General features: G+C 42.3%; 1 long non-coding RNA gene across 1 annotated transcript; it reads right to left on the reverse strand.

Annotated features, from left to right (window-relative positions):
* Positions 1–8,367: 8,367 nt before the first annotated feature.
* LOC113030527 (uncharacterized) lies at positions 8,368–21,797 on the reverse strand. The gene is made up of 3 exons (XR_003273595.1): positions 21,666–21,797; positions 11,163–11,244; positions 8,368–9,003 (listed from the first exon to the last, which is right to left on the reverse strand). It is a non-coding gene; the product is annotated as an uncharacterized LOC113030527 (long non-coding RNA).
* Positions 21,798–22,306: the final 509 nt, after the last annotated feature.

Below are 22,306 nucleotides of genomic sequence, written 5' to 3' on the forward strand. Positions count from 1 at the left end.
TGTAGTTTTCTCTGGTCCCCTCCCCAGAGTCCAATATTGTTTTGGCAAAGTTACAGACCGATTCAATATTGATTATGGTGACCTCCGATTGGCGTTACCGGGTGTCATTACTGCCGATGTGAATTATGATTTTACTGAATTTACTTTTACCCTTAGCCAGCAGTTTTAAATTTCCTTCAATGTCGCCTGCTCTGGCCCCTGGAAGACAACTGACTATGGTTGTCTGTGTCTCTAGCTTCACGTCTGAGAACAGAATCACCAATTACCAGCGGGTGTGTCGCCGAGTGGGGAAAAACGGTTAGACACAGTGTTTGAGTCAGACTGTTTGTTAAAAAGTCCAGCTAAGCATATAGTCATGGCAGCGTTTGATGGACAGAGCAGTCTGCTGCTATGGCTCTTGGTGCTTTCAACACTATTTAAATTGCACCTTGTTTTAAACTTTGTCTGGTGCTAAATGTGGCAGCACGAGCTGGTGGAGAGTAAATACAGAAAGGAGCAAAGAACCAATGGTGTCAAAATGGCGGTGCTTTAATGAAAACCCAACAACGCCACCCTGGGAATTTCACCCTGAGAATACTGAGTTGAGACTTTGTGAATTGTCAAGAAGGCACTTAGTTTGTTTTTACATTGAACCACGTCTCTGTCCTAAGTATAACAGACCTATTTATCGGTAACTATTTAAAACGCCACATTTATGCTGATTTGCTGTCCCTAGATGACCTTTATCTCACTGACGTGACTACATTACATTCTGCTCCCAGTCACATCCCTGTGACATTTTACATTTCTACTGAAACCTTCCCAGCATTTGAGATTTCTTTTAACCTTGCTCTTCACTGGCTCCATATGTGCCAGCCTCATCTGGGGCTGGAACGACAACCTTACACATGAAAAAAGCCATTTTAGCTCCTCCTACCAAGCAATGGGAGAAAAAGAGCTGCAGAAATGGGTGATGGGGGTAGAGTTGGGATGGTCAGACACCTGATGGATGTAACTGGGACAGAATAAATTAATATATTTGTAATGATGAGAATAAGCACATAATGCATCTTTGTGGTTCCCTCATATTGCTCTGCTGGTAGCCCTGGGTGTTTGGATGCCAAACTGTTTTTCTCCTTGTTAGAACAGAAAAGTCTTTGTTTCTTTGAGCTTGAATAAGAGAAAGAAAAATACACAAAAACATGAGAATAAGACAGAGTGAAAACTTTCATAGAGAGGCTGGTGGCATCTCTATACAAAGTAGTTGACAGTTGACATTAAGCGCTGCTTTTGCGCAGTGTTTCTGATTAACAGTCATGCCAGTACAGTTGTAATGGAAGACGAGCGCTGTAGTGTGTCCTGTATTCTGACTGAGGGTCCTGGCTTCTTTTTTCACATTTAATTTCGATGCAATCCATCAGAGCCTCCATCTGTTCGCTGTCACCCTGCCATCCATCCATCCGTCAGGGCCCACACACTTCCCTCCCAAGAGACACTGGCACAAATACAAATCACTACACCATCTCCAGTTCCCTGGATCTTTGTCTTCATCAGGCTGGTAAAGTTAATTTTTGGTTGCTTTTTTAACTGATGGTTTTCTAGAGAATGGCCGAATGATTTTCAAAAAAATTGGGGGGTATGTAAAGTATTCCTGATGACTTTTTTCCACATTTGTCAGACAGGCCATCATACAAATGTTTCACTGACTGGCCCACACCCACTGATTGTGGTGAACACTGTTGTTTCTGTTTATGTAAGATTGTATTGTGTTGTGTTGTACGTAAGACTTTTATTTTCTTTTTATCTTTATATTGTTTTAGTGTACACTGTGTGTAATCTGTACATATGGATTTTGACAATAAAGCTGACTTTGAAATTTTAATATTAGATAAAGATAATAATACAAAATGTAGTTTTTAGATGATGATTGCATTTATTAAGGGTTTGAAAGCCATCAAACCTTTCTGTGTGAAAAAGTAGACGTTAAATCACAAACTGTGATTAACCACATGTTTTGGAAAGCTGACCTTAGTTTACTGTCAGACCGGCTGAATCGTCAAATCACTTAAACATGTCTGACAAAGTGAAGTATGCTGCGAGATGTCAAAAAGCATCATACCTTGACCTAAAGAAACAGCCGACAAATAGTCATTGACATCTGTCAATCTGTAAAGGGTTACAAAGGCTTTGGACCTGCAGCGAACCTCGATGATGGCAATTATCCAAAAATAGAGAGCACATCGAACAGTGGCGAATATTCCCAGGAGTGGCCAGCTTATTGGGAAAATGACTATGAAAATTACTCCAAACAGCCCAGCAGTGACATATTCCGTCAAACAAAACCAGAAGATAAGAACTGCAGGCCTCACTCGCCTCAGCTAAGGTGAGTTAATGGGTAAAAGTCATTCCTGGGAGAGCTCCAAACATGGTTCATCTCAAATTTGCCAAAAAACATGTTGATGATTCCCAAGACTTTGGGAAAAATATTCTGTGCACTGATGAGAAAAAAAAACTTTTAGGAAGGCTTAAGGCTTGTAACATTTGGCTAGCGTAAAAGCTCTCATGGATTATGCAGTAGGACAATGATTCAAATCACTCCAGAAAGTTGAACTTTGAGTGGCTGAGGGACTGTGAATGGCAAGGAAAAACAAAAGTAAAATAAAGGTTTTTGATTGTACTCGTCAAAGTCTGGATTCAAATCCAAATGAGATGCTTTGGCAGTAAAGAGCAGGTTCATACCTTCAATATGGCTGCATTAAAACGATTCTGTAAAGAGTGGGCAAAGATTCCTCCACAATGACGTGAAAGACTCATCGCCAGACGCTTTATTGCAGTTCTTGCTGCCAAAGGTGGCTCAACCAGTTATTAGGTTTAAAGGGCAATTACATTGTCACTTAGGGTCACTTAACTTCTTTAAAACAATTAAAATCATAGCTTAAAAACTGCATTTTATATTTACTTTACTTCTATTTCTCTGATATTATAATTTCTCTGATTGTCTCAAAAATGAAAGCGTAAAAAATATGAAATGAGGAAGAGTGCTTTTTCATGACGCTGTATATTTGCACCAAAGACCTGTTTGGATTGAAAGAAACAAATGTGTGTAATGCTTTATCATATTTATGCTTCATCAAATAAACAAGAAAAATGTTTCTGTGTCTGCCCTTCCTGTTAAAAAACTGTTGATGCCCAGAAATTATCTGGAAAATTCTGTACTACTGCAGATAGTGACAAAGTAACATATTTACGCATCAGTCAGCCTTCAATGATAGTTGGTTAACAAGAGTTGGCATTGGCTGGAAGAACATTTTGAGTTTTGATAGAGGCACTGAGCTCCTCTGGAGACAGAGTGTAGTCATGCATTAATCTAGTGCTGCCAATTATAAAATGTGTCTGTTTTACCCAGGGGCTCCACTAGACTAAGAGCTTTACATACGATTAGCCACAGCTTGTTAGGGGTGAGGAAGTGCTTTATGCTTTAATACAAGGTTAGGTGTCAAGGTTAGGTTTGGGGTTTGGGGGTCACACAGCCTGAGAAGCACAAAGTAGAGAAGTGTAGTGGGATGCTAAGTTAAAAGACTTCATAATCAATTAAGTCTATATTTGTATGTAAGTCAAACCTGGCAACAAACAAAATGAGCAATCTACTTTTACAGCTTATCATTGTGCTAATTAATATACTGTGTTTACACTACATATTATCAACAAACAAACAAATCCATGCATACATTACATTATATAGACTGCATAATACATATTCTAGGATGGTGCCTGTAGTTACAACATAGTTTGATGAGCAGTCCTACACAGTAATGACTGGACACAATGCTGTACATGATTAACCTTTAATGTGAAGAAAAGTCACATATTTCACATAATCCAAGAGATCAAAAGGACTTTTATTGTTTTTAATTATTTACCTGACACAGCTCATTAACACAAGAAGCGCTTTGTTCGCAAACTTTGGTAACAATATTGTTGCAACCTGAACTTTTTATTTTATTTTTATTTTTTAGGTTTAAATGTAATCTAAGCAGCACACGTGGGCTATTTCATACATTCACAGTTAATTGTAATTCTCGTTAGTTAAATAAACATCAGAGAGTTTTCAGGGAATACTGTTAAAAGTTCAATTTCTATACCATAAGTTTTCGACACACCTGTCGAGGAACAAACTGGATTTTGGTGACTGTTTTGAGACATGTGAAGCTAGAGACATTAACGGCTTCCAGGGGTCAAAGTAGTAATGACATCTTGTTATGTCACTAAAATTTACAATAAATCGGTGTGTAACTTTGCCAAAACACTGCAGTACTCTGTAATTTTCTCCTCCCCAACTGGACCAGGAGTGACATGTTTAGCCGCATGTTCTCCTTAAATTGCTGGCTGTCTGAGTGGTGTCCCAGAAATGATGTGTGCTTCATAGATAATTGGCAAACCTTCTGGAGGAAACCTGGTCTTGTTAGGAGAGACGGCATCCATCTCCATAGAGACTGTCAGCTCCCAAACAGACAAAAAACAAACTAAAAACCAGCAACAAACAACTTAAACATAAACAATCACAAAGAAAGAACAATACAGTATCCACATCTGAACCAAAGAGTAAAACAGTGAAATGTGGATTATTAAATATTAGGTCTCTCTCCTCCAAGTCTCTGTTAGTACATGACTTAATAATTGATCAACAAATTTATTTACTCTGCCTTACAGAAACCTGGTTGCAGCAGGATGATTATGTTAGTTTAAATGAATCAACACCCCCGAGTCATTCTAACTACCAGAAACCTCGAAGCACAGGCCGAGGGGGAGGTGTGGCAGCAATCTTTCACACCAGCCTATTAATTAACCAAAGACCCAGACAGACTTTTAATTCATTTGAAAGCCGGATGCTTAGCCTCCTCCACCCTAGCTGTAAAACTCAGAAACCAGTCTTACCTGTTATCATCTATCGTCCACCTGGGCCTTACAGAGTTTCTGTCTGATTTCTTAGACTTTTTATCTGATTTAGTTCTCAGCTCAGATAAAATAATTATTGTGGGTGATTTTTAGATTCAATTGGCTTCTGTCAAAATGTAAAAGAACCCACCCAGCACTTTAATCATACTCTAGATTGTGTGAAAACGTAGCAGTCTTTTCTGAAAACCCTTGTTCGTCTGACTGATCATTACCTAAAAACATTTAAATTTACAATGATGGATTACACAGCAGTGGAAAATAGATTTCATCACAGTAGATTCTGTAGATTTCTCAAAGTGCTGTGATTAACAGGGTTCATACGCCTTTTTCAGGGTCAAATTCAAACAATTTTTAAACACTTTCAAGGTCCCTTTTCAAGCTTTTCCAGCAACCCCCCCCCCCCCCCCCCCCAAAAAAAAAAAAAAAAGAATGCTTGTTTCATGCTTCACCTCAGTAAGAAAAGGGGAACACCTTTGTTCCAAAACACACCACCCAAACGTACAGCAAAAGGAGACAGTCACCTTATATACATAGTGTATAAACTCAAAATGCACATTTCACTTAAAAAATGTCAACGAATCAACTTGTTAGAGATATTCTTCTCCTGTTGAAAAAGAAACCCCATAAAAGAAATAATTAAGTCTTCTCATCAGATATTGATGCTTCTTTCCTGTGTGACAAAAAATAGCAAACAGATGTTTGTTTGTTTTTTAAGTTAATTCCCAATAAAACTGTTTTATTGCTAACTACATTGCTGTCTATAGTTTTGCTAAAGTCCTAAATGATCACCTTTAAAGTGTTTGTGCTAATAACATCATGTACAGTCAGACAGGCATGGAGAACAGCACTGACTGGGAGGCTTTGAACAGATCACATAGTTCAATTCAACATATAAGACTTTAAGAATGAAAAGCATCTACTTAAAATCGATTCAATTTATCATCCGTGATATTATTATGTACAATTCCAATGTATTTTGTTCATCTCCCTTAAATAAACAGGCAGCCTCAAAGTATGAAATATTCATATAAATGTGTGTACTGTCTCAGTGGCTGATAGTGCCCCAAAGGCCTCAGTGTGAGCTTGAAGACATTTATAATGTAATGTTTATAATGTATAATGTGTGTTATCCCCGACTGTCGGAGGGAGGGGCGGGGTCACACGTTGAAACAGACGGAGGCGCAAGGCAGCCCAGGCGGGGAAATTTTGCTTTTACATTTTGCGACTCATTTTATTTTCTCTATCTGATAAGAAAAGTATTCAGATAGTTATTTGTGGTGAATGAAATACAGTTGGACTTTCAAGCACTTTTAAGCACCACATCTGAAATTCAAGCACTTTTCAAACCTTGAAAAGACAACATTAAAATTCAAGCATTTTCAAGGATTTCAAGCACCTGTACGAACCCTGGATTAAGTTTAAGGATATAATTCATCCACCGTTATCTCCTGCAATGCTGTGTGCCAACAGAGCAGAGCAACTACCTGAACTCTGCTCCCACAGAAGTTGATTATCCAAGCACTTTGCTCTCCATTGTGTGCCTTTCTATTGTTTATATACATTCCTCTAGTTTTCTATATATTCCTGTAGACTGTATATATCTCTCCTGTTTGCTATTTATTGCTGATGTCTTTTGCTGATGTCTTTTACTCCTGATGTCTTTTACTGATGTCTTTTACTCCTGCACAGTTTTGTTGTTCAGTGCAATGACAATGAAGTGATATTCTATTCTGTTCTCTATTCTTATCTTGTTGATAATTTTACATCTTCATTCCATATGACTCTGGATACTGTGACTCTCTGACCAAGAAAGCCTGAAATCAGAAGTACTTGACTCCCAAACACGCAGCTTAAAGCAGATGACTCGTAAGCTGGAGAGGAAATGTGTCTGACTAATTTAGACGATCATCAATTACCCTGGAAAAATAGTTTGTTGCTCTATTAAAAAGCACTCAGTAAAGCTAGAACATCTTTCTATCCATCACGAGGAAAATAAGCCTAGGTTTGTCTTCAGCACTGCAGACAAAAAGTCAGAGCTCTATTGAGCCATCCCACTGTGTAAAGTGGCGTCTTTTATATGTCAGGTTTGGACGTTCTGGTCCACTTAAGGGCTTGTTTTGTAACGGCAGGCGACGTCTTTTTTTTAGCGTCGATTGAACATCTAGTGTTGTTGCCTGTATGACCTCCGTGTAGGGGCTATCGTGCGGTAGGCTTGTGCTGCTCAGAAGTGAGGAGCTCGGTGGATTTCAGCTTCTCACACGCAGTCTGCAAAATGTGCGTCTCGACAAAGACTGTCAAGTAGATGGTCCACTTCATACGTACAGACTTGCACAAACTTCACACACTTTCCGTTCTCTCAGTCCTTCTACCGATCACAGCCACATTCACTTACAAAGCTCTTCACAGTAAAACAGGATACTTGTAGAACTGAACCATGTATAATGCAAATGCTCTTTTAAACTTATTAAACACATTGTATTTCCAAATTTTATCTACCCTAAAGTTTATTATTTTACATTTTAAACTGGATTTCAATGCTCATAATATTTACTACTTTTAGCCAATGATCTTTCACCATTGCTTCAAACTACCTCAGTTTTTATATTAATTATTTTCTTCTTTTTGAGTTATGTTGTGTTGCTGTGTCTTTTCTTTATAAGGCACTCATATGCAGTCTGTGTTTCATAGAATAAACAGTCATTAGAGTCACAACTCTAGTTTAATTTCTTCTCAGGGATCCACATGAGAAATATCTCAGTTCTTATTGGTGATAAAATGCAGAATCGTCTTGTTACTAATCAGAGTGTCAGACTTTTAATTTAAGATATTTTATGATATGAAATAGATTTCTCTTCCATTCTTCCTTAATGTTGAAATTCCAATGTGGGTTTTTTGGGCACTTTATTTCCCATTTCCCACTTGAGCAGCATAAACTTATGGATGACCATATTCCATGGATACTGTGCCATGGAATCCATGCAGATGAAACTGATCCACAAACTTTGAAGGTAAATTGAATTTTAAAGTTACAATGAAATATTTTTGTGTGTATTCTTAAATATATTATTACATTTAAAAAGTTCCATTTCTAACTGTTCATTTAGTAACCTCGAACACCCTGGAGTTTGTGGATGTCTACTCTTTTCTCCACGGTAAGCTGGCATTCTGACTTTGTGATGAGAAAACACCTTCGAAGGAGAATGGATCTAATGAGAAAATAACACAATATAACAGGCTCAGATCTGGGTATAATAGGAGAAGATCAATGAAGAATGGATCCTAATAGTATGAGTAATAACTGGCAACGATCTCATGAGAGAAAATATAATAAGAAAAGGTTTCTTTATTACAACAGAGACTGATACAATGATGTTGTAGAGATGAATGCAATCCCATATTTCTGCACTGTTTTCAAAGTCAAATTCTCTCGGTGATGTTTGTGAAGTAATGAAAGGCATTACAATATCCACTGAACATGGCTGATAACACATACATGTTTACAGTGGCAGAGATAATGATCGGTCCTGTGCTGCAGAGAGGTAAACTGCTGTGGTGCATATTAAACAGGCTCAGTTCTGAGGCCCTCAACTATAGTGTTAAGTAAGACAAAGCGTTTATGTGAACACTGTAATCTCCCGTTCCTGCTGCTTTTACAATAAACGAACAAAAAATACAGATATTTTCCAAACTGTTTGGAATACAGAGGAAGGTGTGAGAGCCTGGAGGTGTATTTTGCCGTAAAGATAAAATGTCACCTCCTTCACGGCGAATGCTGCTCATAACTCCCACACATTTTAACAAGTCTGCAGCGGAAAATTTCTGTCAGAGGAAAAGGTCAGCGCTATCCTTACTTGGACTTTCTAAGTACTGTGGGCTATCTAATATTTGCTAGATGGGAAGAAAATGAGTTTGTTGTTGTAGGTCTTATGAGCCATTTTCACTTTTTCATCAGAAGTTTAGTAAGTTTGCACTGCTCCTTGGGCAGCACAGCGATGCTCCATCACCTCACAGTTTTCCTGGTTTAGGTCTCCTGGTCAGCTGGGCCGTCCCTCCATGGACTCCTGCTTTCTGCCACAATGTAAAATTACTCTTGTTAGGTTAATTATGTAAAATACACAGAAAAAAGACAAACACAATTTTTTTAAATAAAGTTAATTGCATTTTAAGAATGTGTTTATGACCACGGATATCATGGTTCACAATGGCTCCCTCACTGCAGCCGTTAACCTGAAAGCTCTGTAAACACATATTACCTGATAGAATAAAGTTGTCTCATTTCTCTGTGTGCCTGATTTTTTTCTGAGTGATTTATACCTCTGCTTTTGAAAAGTCATACAAAATGTTATGGTTTTTATTTGTCGTTGTTCCCAAAGCTTAATAACAGCCTTAAGAATGTGAGAAAACTGGTGAATGCTTTTCTGTGTGTTTCTAAAATATGTGAAAGTAACCAGACTCATTAGGTAGGTGCTGATAGCACATGCTCTTAATATGGAATCACAGCATAAGAGGTGACTGAAAGGCACATAGAAAAGCTGTCAGTGAGAGAATAAATAGGATTCAAACAAACACACAGCAGAAGGAAAAGGTGAAAGAGATGTGACTAAGAGGGAAAAATGATCTTGTGTCATTTGAATCTGTGTTTCAACCATATTACACATTTTATTCTTTTAAAAAATCACTTCTTTTTTGAAATTTTTATTTAACATTTTAAAATTTCTATTTAAAATAAATCCTTGGCAGTTAACACCAATTTGTTGAAGATCAACAACTTGAATGAATTACTTAAAAGGAAATTAAAGGGAAACAAAAGCTACATTTAACAGGACGACACCTCCAGTAGAACCCAGAGTGTCAGACAAAGTGACCAGCTGTTCGTGTCCTGGGCTAAACCACATATGGGAAAGCCTGTGTCTAAACAGCGCCTCTCCCATTGGATAGTAGGAGTAATTGCCCTGGCCTATATTAGCAGGGGCCTTCAGCCTCCTGCTGGCTTGCGTGCACATTCCACTAGAGATCTGACAACCTCATGGGCTCTCGTTAGGGGAGTTTCTATCCAGGAGGTGTGTGCAGCTGCATGCTGGGCCTCACCTCACACATTTGCTAGGTTTTACAGGTTAGATGTAATAGCACCTAACCTAGCGCGTTCAGTCTTCAGTGCAGGTTCTTCCAAGGTGGGAGCTTTTCCCCTGTGAAGTGCTGTTGCCAGTTGTCTTCTTAACAGGCATGTCTGGCAATCCGGGAGTCAATATTTCTCCCATAGTGAGACACGAAACGAATGCTATGAAAGAGAACTTAAGGTTATGTGTATAACCCCGGTTCTCTGACTAATTTTTTACTAGCAGGTTTCATTCATACTCCACTGTCAGAGGCCATAAGAAGATCATTTGTAACCTTCACTAAAGCTGTTTCTGTGCTGTGATGAGCTCTGAAACCTGACTGAAACTCTTCAAATAAACCATTCCTCTGCAGATGATCTGTTAGCTGTTTGACAACTACTCTTTCAAGGATGTTTGATATGAAAGGAAGGTTGGAGATTGGCCTATAATTACCAGGTTGCACCAGGTTGGGACACTGAGAACTCTATCCAAAGCAGATAAAATGATCTCTTTAACTCCTTTTTCTCAAAGGGGTCTTCTTTTTGTCTGGCTCCTCACCAGGAACAGCTTGGCTTTGGGAGATCCTAGAAGGGGCAAAAGCCCCAAACAACAAAGCCTCTGGGATCACTGGGACACAACCCCATCCATCACAAAAAGGTGGTGATTCACCTATGGGAGTTCACATAGGGGAATTTTTGCTCAGTCGAACGTGTTATGGTAGTAAATGTAATTATAAAAACATTCAGAGGCTATATAAATAAAACTGAGCTGAACTGAATCACATTTACTATTATGAAACACATCCATGTGTTTTACAGAAATTAAGCACATCAGTGCAGAAAGAAGATTAATTACAAAAATTCCATGAAACTAGTTTCTGTATCATGTATATCACAGGTGTATGAAATATCAGTCTCCTTTTACCAACCTAATCAGAATAATAACTGTTCTAGGTGTGTGAATATCTGTTGTATGATAAAGTGATGCTGTTGCCAGGTTTTGTCGATCAGGTTGCTGTCATTCTTGTTTTGTTGCTGTCCTTGTGTACAGCGTTGCCGCTGGGGGTCTTTCTTATCTGGCATCTCTCGACATGAAGGCGATGCCATTCTTCATACAGCACTGAGTTCATACCCAGAGAATGGATATCCACGTCCTCTCCATCTCAGCCAGAATGTACACTGCTCCGTGAGAGAAAGTGGAATTCCCAACATTCCTGTTTGGTGCAGGGAGGCATGAATGTATAATTAGTGGCCTGTAGTAAAGAAATAGAAAAACTTAAGCACTAACTGTTTCATGTTGTTAGTGCAGGTTAATGTACTACACAATCAGTGTACTCCAGCTGTCACAGAGACACCCATTCAGTGTGTATGCGTCTTTTAGATTAAAGTATGCATATTTATTTCTACATCCTGTAATGCATACTCCAAACTTACAGTAAATTGAATCATTTGCAGACAGCATTTCTGCTACTATTCTCTCTGTTTTAGCATGAAAACATCTGACTCTGCTGCCATTTTTGTTCTTGTGTCTTTCAGGATCTCCCCATCAATCACACATGGATGTCGTTTCTCTAACAGTCAATGCTGGTGTAACGGAGTTAAAAAATACATCTGAAAAACATGCACTTACCTGTTCTTAATTATTATTTTAAGTGTGAATTTTATCTTTTTTTTTTTAAATTGTATTTTATTTTGAAAACCCAGAAACCGGATCTCACTCTAGCGTTTAGAAGCTGCTAAGGCTTCCGCTCCTCACAGCAAGCGTTTGCACTGTGAGGGTAAGTTCTGTAATGAAAGGCTCTGGCATTTTTATGGTTTCTGGTGTGAATGTTGTTACATAAGTTGTACATGTCGATGTATATAGGTTCATATTGATGTTAGAAAGTTTCTGTGTAACCGAAACAAAGGCTGGTTGCTGTTAAACAGTGTTTCTGCCGTATTTATGCTCTTTGGCAGTAAGCTTTTGTCAGCCCCCTAGTGGTTGCTGCGCATAGCAGGAAATGTGTTTGGATTTACTGTTTTTCTGTGCTTTTTGTGATGTTGTTTTACATTGTAGGAGCTACAATTGCTGTTACCATCAGAAGACACCTGTTGAGTGTGTTTTATGTCTTCTGCAGGTACGTGAGCTTGTTAACAGTCATTTTGTCTGTAAAGCACAAGCAAGTGAAAATGTAATGCGCTATTGTTAATTTGTCCACTAGAGGGAAATGTTTAGTCGGTGATGCTTCTGTTATCCTGTTATTTTGTTTTACACGATTGTGAAATGTATTTTATTAGTCATAAGGTTTCTTTTTGTATACAAGTTCAGTGTGACAGACTGTAAAATGGGAGAAATTATTATTTTCCATCTTTTCCTTATTAAAAAGTTAATTGTAAGTCTGTCAACACAGCGCGCGTTTGCACTGTGAGGGAGCTACAATTGCTGGTACCATCAGAAGACACCTGTTGAGTGTGTTTTATGTCTTCTGCAGGAATAAATCGTGAAAAGCCAATCCTTCTGAGCGTCTGTGATTTTTGAAGAGCTGGAAGTGTTACACTGGTGCCGTGACCATTCGGATCTTCAGATCAGCTTGATGCTCATCGCCGTGGCTGCTGTTCTGCTCCCCTGCTGTTCACAAGTTGAATGTGTGTTGTTGTAACCAAGTGAGTTTAGACAAAAACCATACAAACAAAAAGGTGAGGGGTGTGATTGAAATAAGACAAGGGTGAAAGTGTCTGTGTTTTGATATACAACGTGTGGTTATACGTTCAAATTATTTGGACATTATTATTATAATTTTTTCTTTCCCTCGTTTTGCTGCTATTATACTGTTATTTTTCTTATTTTTATCTTTTTATTTTTTTTTCTCTCTCCCTAACGGGGTGCACATGCAGTTATCATCTTGAGTGTGTGACTTGACGATGGATAAATTTGTCACTCCAGTACTACCTAAGGGTAGAGGTGCCGGACTAGTTCGTGCAGTTGACGCCAGTAATGTCACACAGTTTGGTCCTGTGAGCAGTGACACTGGGCTAGGCCAAAGCCCGAGTTTTATTCCCATCGGTAGGGGTATGGGTGATATGCCCCAGGTTTCCACTCCAATTAGAGACAGTGATGCTGTACACAGCAAGAATGGTCCCCGATCATTGCATCATCCCTAGCAATATCAAAATATAAATAAAACAATAAAATAAAATAGATAGAATACTTAAAATACTAATAAGATGTAACAGTAAAACATTCACATACATTCCCACACACATGCTTCAGACCGTGCATAGATTAACACAAGAGTGGCGTGATGGACATTTTTTTGTAGTATTCAGATGTGTTATTGCAGTTGGATAACAGCTGTGTTTGAGTCTATTAGTCCTTGCTCTGATTGCCCTGTACCGTCTGCCTGAGGGCAACAGTTCGAACAGGGAGTGGCCAGGATGTGAGGTGTCTTTTATGATGTTTTGGGCCTTTTTAAAACAGTGGGCGTTGTGTAGAACTTCCAGTGTGGGGAGGGCAGCCAGTGATCTTTTGGGCGGTGTTAATGATCCCTTGGAGTGCTTTCCTCTGAGCCCCTGTGCAGCTAGTGTACCAGATGCATATGCAGTAAGTTAGAACACTCTCAATGGTGGCTCTGTAGAAGGACACCAGCAGTCTCTGTGTGATGTTATTCCTCCTGAGAATTCTCAGGAAGTACAGTCTCTGTTGGGCCTTTTTCAGCAGCTCGGAGGTGTTCACACTCCAGGAAAGGTTCTCCTCTATATTGACTCCCAGGAAGCGGAAGCTTGCCACCCTTTCTACACAGTCCCCATTTATGAATAGTGGTTGGATCTCTGCCTTTTTCCTTCTGAAGTCTATTATGAGTTCTTTGGTTTTTGAAGTGTTGAGGAGGAGGTTATTGGCCTTACACCATGACGTCAGCTGCTCCACCTCGTCTCTGTACGTAGACTCGTCTCCCTTGGAAATGAGCCCCACCACTGTGGTGTCATCTGCAAATTTCACAAAGATGTTGCTGTGGTGGCGAGGAGTGCAGTCGTGTGTGTAGAGAGAGTAGAGCAGTGGACTGAGCACACATGGTTGAGCAAATAGGAGCCCAGATAGGTGAATCCATTGTTACTAAACTGTTGTCAGCTGGCGTTGTGAATCTGACTGGTGACTCTAAGACTCAAACTGAGCAATGTAACAGTACCGCTCGAGATGTACCGCATGTAACTGTCCATGTTAAGCCCAATAGGGAGCTTCAAGTTTTTAGGGGTGATGGCACAGACAGATGTTCGGTTCAAGACTGGATTGACATGGCAACAATCTACCTATGGAAGCAAGAGGTCCCCATTCATGGCCAGGCTAACGAAATTATTAGCCACTTAATGGGGAAGGCCAGAGATGTGGTCAGAGTGGCTCTTCGTAGTGACCCAGGTCTTGATGTCAAACAGAAACCTGATCTGATCTTTGGTGTCCTTCGCCATTATTTCAGTGATTCTTCGTCGTGCCTCCCTCTTGCTGACTTCTATGCAACACTCCCTACCAGAGATGAAAACCCAGTAGATTATTGGATAAGACTGAACAAGGCTGCTGAACTAGCCATAGAGGGGCTACGCAGACAGGGGCAGACAGCGACCCCTTTAACCCATGAAGTAGCATGTATGTTCGTGAAACATTGCCCTGACCCTGAGTTTTCTTATGTCTTCAAGTGCAAGCCTGTCCATGAGTGGACTGCTCGAGACGTACAACAAAGGATTGATGATTATCAAAGGGAGGTGAGAGCTAATGGTAGAGCCAGCGACGCTGCACAGTTGAAGGGCTGTAATTCTACGATCACCGCCGTGCACCCGAACGCCTCACCTGCAGCTGCTGTGCCGGAGGGATGCTCCCGAAGCTTCTCGCCCCCATCCTCAGGTTTTCAGGGGTTGGTGGACTCGTTCCCCTCCACCGCTGCAACACGGGATCCCCTCGTCAGAAGTCTGAGTTCCTCCCCTTCGACTGCGGTGAGTCAAAATCTTCAACAGTCAGAGGAAAGGCTCATGGGTCAGATGGTGGATATGTTTCAGGCCATGATGGAGAGAATGCAGCACCACAACACTCAGACACCAAGGAGAGGGGTGTTTAATCAGTTCTCGCGAAATAGACGGAGGAGGGAGGATGCCTGCAAAGTCTGCAGTGATCCAAGACATACCACAGCATCACACTGCCTATCTGATAAACTGTGCTTTTCATGCTTTGCTCCTGGCCATGTTGGGTTGTCCTGCCCGGCTAGTCCGTCTACTCAGGTCCAGCTGGAGGGAAACTAACCGACCTGTATTCGGTGGGAGGCAGTGCAGGTCTTACAGGAAACTCCCAAACTGTTGATACCTGTGATGCGGAGTCAGTGTATGAAGAGGCAAGACAAAAATGCAAAGATTCTGAAGTTATTTTTCAAAACGTTCACAAAGTCGGCAATAGTGACAGTCTTTTCTACACTCCGGTCACTCTCTGTGGGCTTTTGAAAATGGGTGGTATGCTGGACAGTGGATCCATGGCCTGCAGCATGAATGAAGCAACCGAGGTGACGCTGCTTGAGTCTGGACTGATATCTGATCAAGATGTTATCAAAGTGGATGGGACTCTAGTTGGGTGTGGAGGACTACGTGTGAAGCCTAAGTATGCCTTCAATGTGGAGATGGAGGTGTATGGCTGCAGAATGATAGTTCCCGTCTTGGTGGTTCAAGGGCAGCTTGATGACCTGATACTGGGGACGAACGTCATAAAGCACATATTATACCAGTCTAAACGTTGTGAGCCCTACTGGAACACGGTCTCCAGTAATTGCTCTAAGACCAACCTTGAGACTGAAAACTTTCTGTCTATGCTTTCTGGTTTGACCCCATGGAAAGATTCGGACATCCCGGACAAAGTAGGCACGGTTAGGTGTAACTCAGCTGTGTCCCTTGAACCGGGTCGCGAATATCTGGTATGGGGGAAACTACCAAAGAACATCAATGTCTCCCCTGGCAGCACAGTGATGACAGAGCCCTCGTCATCCCGCTCAGCACCCAGAGGGATTTTGGTTGCTAGATTGGTTACTCCCTTGTGGGGTGACAGATGGGTCCCATTGAAACTGATCAATATGTCTGAGCAGCCTGTACATCTGCAACGTAATGCCAAATTAGCAGACGTGTACTCCTGTGTGGCGCTTGAGGACTTTGATGCTTCAGCGCTCCAGGAGACAACTCTGGCTAGCAGCCATCAGTCGGCCATGTCACCACAAGTCACGCCCACCTCCATGACGGAGAAACTCAAACTTGTTGGGCTTGGTGATGTTGACATAGAGTCCTGCGAGACATCGGGACAGTGTAAAGAGAGGATGGCTGACCTGGTTTTGCAGTACGAGGATGTCTTTTCCCGCCATCATCTCGACTGTGGGGAAGCCAAAAACTTTGTGCATCGCATTCGCCTCTCAGATAACAGACCTTTCAGACTTCCCTACAGGCGTGTGCCCCCAAGCCAGTACCAGAAGCTGAGACAAGTGTTGACTGAGATGGAGGAGAGGGACATCATCAGGAAATCGACCAGTGAGTATGCATCACCATTGGTGCTTGTGTGGAAGAAGAATGGCGATCTACGCATTTGCAACGATTTCCGGTGGCTCAACAAGAGAACCCTGAAGAATGCCCATCCTCTTCCACATCAAGCAGATTGTCTGGCTGCTTTGGGGGGAAACAGCCTGTTCAGTACCATGGACTTGACATCTGGCTTCTACAACATGACGCTGCATGAAGATGACAGGAAATATTCTGCCTTCACCACGCCCATGGGTCTTTATGAGTATAATCGGCTGCCGCAGGGTCTGTGCAACAGCCCTGCGAGTTTCATGCGCATGATGACCAGCATCTTTGGTGACCAGAATTATTTGAACCTGTTGTGTTACTTGGACGATCTCCTGGTGTTTGGTCCAGACGAGGACACTGCCTTGCAGCGCCTGGAAATGGTGTTTGAGAGGCTGCGCGGGCATAACTTGAAGCTGGCTCCCAGAAAGTGCTTCTTCCTGAGGAAATCCGTGAAGTTCCTCGGTCACATCATCGATCAAAATGGGGTATCAACAGACCCATCCAAAGTCGAAGTTATCGCGAGCATGAGGAGCGTGGACCTCATGGACACTGATGGAGTGACCCCTTCCCAACAAAAGGTCAGATCATTTTTGGGGATGATTAATTACTACCGACACTTTGTCCCCATGTACTCTGCTGTTGCCAGACCTCTGTTTGAGCTCCTGAGAGGTGCTGTGAAGAAGGGCAAGGGAGCAACTAAGGTGAGGCGGCCATGCAGGAAGTTGAGTGCTTCGGATTGGACATCCAGAGAAGAGGAGGCTTTTGAGAAGCTCAAGAGCTTGATGTTAAATACAGTCGTTTTGGCTCACCCAGACTTCTCTCGCCCCTTCTTGCTTTCGACAAACGCATCACTGGATGGCATTGGAGCAGTGTTGGCTCAAATCCAGGACGGTGGAACTAAGCCCAGACCGATTGCTTTTGCCAGCAAATCCCTGTCTCAGTCTCAAAGAAACTATCCAGCACACAGGTTGGAGTTTCTGGCGTTAAAGTGGTCGGTCTGCAACAAGTTCAGTCATTGGCTCAAAGGTCACAAGTTCACCGTCTGGACTGATAACAACCCTTGACCCACATTTTAACCAAGCCAAAGCTGGACTGTTGTGAACAACGTTGGGTGGCTAAACTTGCAAGCTATGACTTTGACATTAAATATGTCCCAGGCCGTCAGAACATTGTGGCAGATGCCCTGAGCCGATTGCCTTTTGTGAAGGATAATGTAAGTGACAGACTGCTGGCTGAGAGATATGCAGACTTCCTTGATGAGGCGAAAGATGTTTCACATGCATCAATCCAGAGGGCGTTTCGGTCGTCCACCGACACCCAAGGCATGCAGAGTCTGAATCCCCTGGTTCTGGCTGAAGATGCTGTCACAGCTGTTTTGCAGTCACATGTCGAGTGGGATGTCGGCCCAAGAGGGAGAGCAATAGAGGCTTTACATCACCTGCCACAGTTGGTGTCCCCCGGTCTGGAGGCCTTACCTGCCTATTCAGAGAGAGAACTTAGGGATGCACAGCTGCAGGATGCAGTGCTTTCCCGCGTCGTCTTCTACGTTGAGAGACACAGGAGACCCTCAAGGAGAGAGCGGGTAGGGGACCCAGTCCTTGTCAAGATACCTGAGCCACTGGGAGAAGCTGGTCCTCAACAACGGTGTGTTGTACAGAGTCTCCAGAGACCAGATATCAGGTAACAGACGACTGCAGTTCGTGGTTCCTGACTCGTTGAAGGCTGAGGTCCTCCGAGGGATCCATGATGATGCCGGTCACCAGGGCCAGTTCAGGAGTTTAGACCTGGCTAGAAAGAGATTTTTCTGGTTGAACCTTGGGCGTGACGTGCGAGACCATGTACGGGGATGCCAGCGCTGTGTGGTCAGTAAGACTATCGAACCAGACGGGCGTGCACCTTTGATCAGTGTGTCCTCGTCCAGACCGTTGAAGTTGGTCTGCATCGACTTTTGGTCGGCTGAGGGCTCACACAACAAGTCCGTCGACGTCTTGGTCATCACAGACCACTTCACTGGCTGGGCGCAGGCCTTCCCATCCAAGGACCAGTCGGCTAAACAGGTTGCAAGGCTTCTCTGGGACAGGTACTTCTGTGTATTCGGGTTTCCGGAAAGGATACACAGCGGCCAGGGTGCTAATTTTGAGAGCCAATTGATAAGTGAGCTCCTCAGAGTCTCTGGTGTGAAGAAGACACACACGACACCTTACCACCCGATGGGGAACGGCAGTGTGGAGCGTTTCAACCGGACTCTGGGTGGAATGATTCGTGCCCTACCACCAGACTCGAAAGTGGACTGGCCACGTCGGCTACAGACTCTGACGTTCATGTACAACTGCACCGCACATGAGACAACTGGATTTGCACCCTTTTACCTGATGTTTGGTCGCACGCCCCGGTTGCCTGTTGACATTCTGTTCCGCTCTGTCCTGAGCGATCCTGCTGTTACCTGTTATGACAGGTATGTGGTTTCCCTCAGGGAAGATGTGAAGGAAGCAATGGTCATTGCACGCACCCGAGCTGCGCAGGAGAAGCGTCGTCACTCGCAACTCTATAACAGGAGAGTGAAGGGTTCCAGGATTGAGGTTGGTGACAGAGTCCTGGTTGCTAACAGGGAAGAGAGGGGAAAGAAGAAGGTTGCTGATCGGTGGGAGTCAACGGTCTACACCGTGATCGATGTGAACCATGATACTCACACTTTCAAGATCCGTGATTCTGTTTCCGGACGAGAGAGAGTGGTCCACCGGAATCTGCTGTTGGTGGCGAATTTCCTGCCCCTGGAGGATGATGCTGGAACCTCGGATCACGTCTCCTCTACGTGGGATGTGAACACGGCGCCTGAAGATGATGATGGGGCTGCGTCTGGGGAGGGGGATTTGAATGCCCCTGCTGTGAGCTGTGTTGGTGCTCATGGTAACCGCTCACCCGATGCCATGGATGGGACAGCTGACCTGGAGGTTATCTCTGAACCTTTGGACCCTGGAGAGAGGACAGTTGCACGGGTGTCGCAGTTGACAGAGTCCAGCCGGTCTCAGGGAGATTTTACTGATGTTTCAAGCGTGGATTCAGTCTTGCCAGCTGCATCGGGCTTGTCTGTTGAAGTGGACTTTGACCAAACTGGTTCTAGCATGGCGTCCCAGGAGGTCGATATTGCTACGAGCTGTGGGGAGGGTGTACAAGGATGCTCTACTACACCTGACGCAGTGGTGGATGTAGTTGCTCCTGCCATTGCTGCTCAGTCCCCAATGGCTGACTATAGCCAAACCGGGAATGGTTCCCAGATCAGAACCAGACTTGGGCGACTTGTCAAACCTGTGAATAGACTGATCCAGACAATGTCAAATCAAGTCGTGGTTCGTGACAGGTTTGATGTGAAGTCAGTTTGTAAGTCCTTGATTTCGTCCTTCTCTGACTAAATGTTCTGTTTATATGCCTACCTAAGTGATGGGATTTGTACTTGCTGTCATGTGCTCTACATTTTTGTTTTTCTTTTTGTTTTTTTTCTTTCTGTTGAGCCATGGTACACACCTTGTGAGGGGTTATTAGTAGGGTGTATTTCGGGAACCCTGCTGCCAGTTGCTGGGTTGGGAGTTTAGCGCTGCTCCTATCCCACTTCATCCTTAGGGATACGTTTAGTTGGTGTCTGTGATTTTTGACCTCTGTTTGGTTGGTGCATACTAGTGTGGGTACCTAAGGCTCAAATTTGATAAAATTCAGTGGGGGTGAGTGTAACGGAGTTAAAAATACATCTGAAAAACATGCACTTACCTGTTCTTAATTATTATTTTAAGTGTGAATTTTATCATTTTTTTAAATTGTATTTTATTTTGAAAACCCAGAAACCGGATCTCACTCTAGCGTTTAGAAGCAGGTACGTGAGCTTGTTAACAGTCATTTTGTCTGTAAAGCACAAGCAAGTGAAAATGTAATGCGCTATTGTTAATTTGTCCACTAGAGGGAAATGTTTAGTCGGTGATGCTTCTGTTATCCTGTTATTTTGTTTTACACGATTGTGAAATGTATTTTATTAGTCATAAGGTTTCTTTTTGTATACAAGTTCAGTGTGACAGACTGTAAAATGGGAGAAATTATTATTTTCCATCTTTTCCTTATTAAAAAGTTAATTGTAAGTCTGTCAACACAGCGCGCGTTTGCACTGTGAGGGAGCTACAATTGCTGGTACCATCAGAAGACACCTGTTGAGTGTGTTTTATGTCTTCTGCAGGAATAAATCGTGAAAAGCCAATCCTTCTGAGCGTCTGTGATTTTTGAAGAGCTGGAAGTGTTACACTGGCTCCTCTCATTCACCCAAACAAAGCTCTGAAAAATTAGGATACACATTACAGATAACTTCTTTATATTAGTCTTGCTGCTAATGCTGTAAAAGTTGAAACAAATAATTTGTTCTAAGGTAAGAAAATATATAACTCCTTGGTTAAGGACATTTAAACAATACAGAGAAAATGTATTGTGTTCAACTAGTGTTCTCCTCTAGACACATAGCTGTGATATAAAGGATTGGCATAACTCACATTAAGCTTCAATAGCATTTTGAACCCCACCTTGTTTTTTAGCAGCTAAAAGTGGCCATGAGCAGTACATGTCAGAAACCTTCGATGAAGTAGTGAGGCCACGTTAAGTAAGAAAACTCATCATTTTGAAAATGAAGTTGAAATTTGGAAATTCAAGTCTAAATATTATTTTAAGAATAAATTCAAAATAATATTTTCACAACAAACTCTAAATGTGGAGATTTTTTTTGTCAAAATAGCCTTAATGTCAAACTTTTGACTTTAATCCCAAAATTAAGAAAATCATTTTTTTTCATGATGTGGACTTAATACTCTGTTGTATAGAAACAGATATCTGCTAATTAGTATGAAGAGAGTAATGAAATACTAGAATGTTATCCACGAAAACTGAAACACAAGCAACATGTCTTGCTGTGTATTAGAGGTCATTCAGACCACATCAGATTTGCCATCAAACTGCCCCAAAAGGCACCAACAACATAAGCACCACTGAAACTTTCACCTCAGTGTACACTGTTTTTCTGTGTTGGTACATAATTGAGAGGCTCCACCTTGAGCATGTAGTAGGTTCTCATGCTATCTGCTAGTAGTTCCAGACTGCTAGTGTGCTAACTGTCCGTTGCATGTCCGCCCATATCAGCTGGAATCCATGAAATGTAGGACTGTAGTAGTAGTGCAGCCATGTCTCTGTTAGCAGCATTTTGCTACATTCCTGGTAATCCATCTGATGACAGGCAACCGCCGCTAGTAACAGGCTGCCGCTAGTAACAGGCGTAACAGGCTGCCGCTAGTAACAGGCTGCCGATAGGAACAGGCTGCCGCTAGTAACAGGCTGCCGCTAGTAACAGGCTGCCGCTAGTAACAGGCTGTTGCTAGTAACAGGCTGTTGCTAGTAACAGGCTGCCGATAGGAACAGGCTGGTGTTAGTAACAGGCTGTTGCTAGTAACAGGCTGCCGATAGGAACAGGCTGCCGCTAGTAACAGGCTACCGCTTGTGCGGCGCTGGATGTATAATTTGTCATGATTCAATTTTAAGAATGAGCCTGGGCAAGAAGTTCCAGGTCAAAAACCACCGCTGACCAAAAAGAACAGAAAAGCTTGTCTCACATTTGAATCAACATCTTGATGATCCTCAAGACTTTGGGAACAATATTCTGAGGACTAATGAGACACAAGTTGAAGTTTGAAAGTG

The sequence above is a fragment of the Astatotilapia calliptera genome, chromosome 2, assembly GCF_900246225.1.
Source record: "Astatotilapia calliptera chromosome 2, fAstCal1.2, whole genome shotgun sequence".
NCBI classification, from domain to species: Eukaryota; Metazoa; Chordata; class Actinopteri; order Cichliformes; family Cichlidae; genus Astatotilapia; species Astatotilapia calliptera.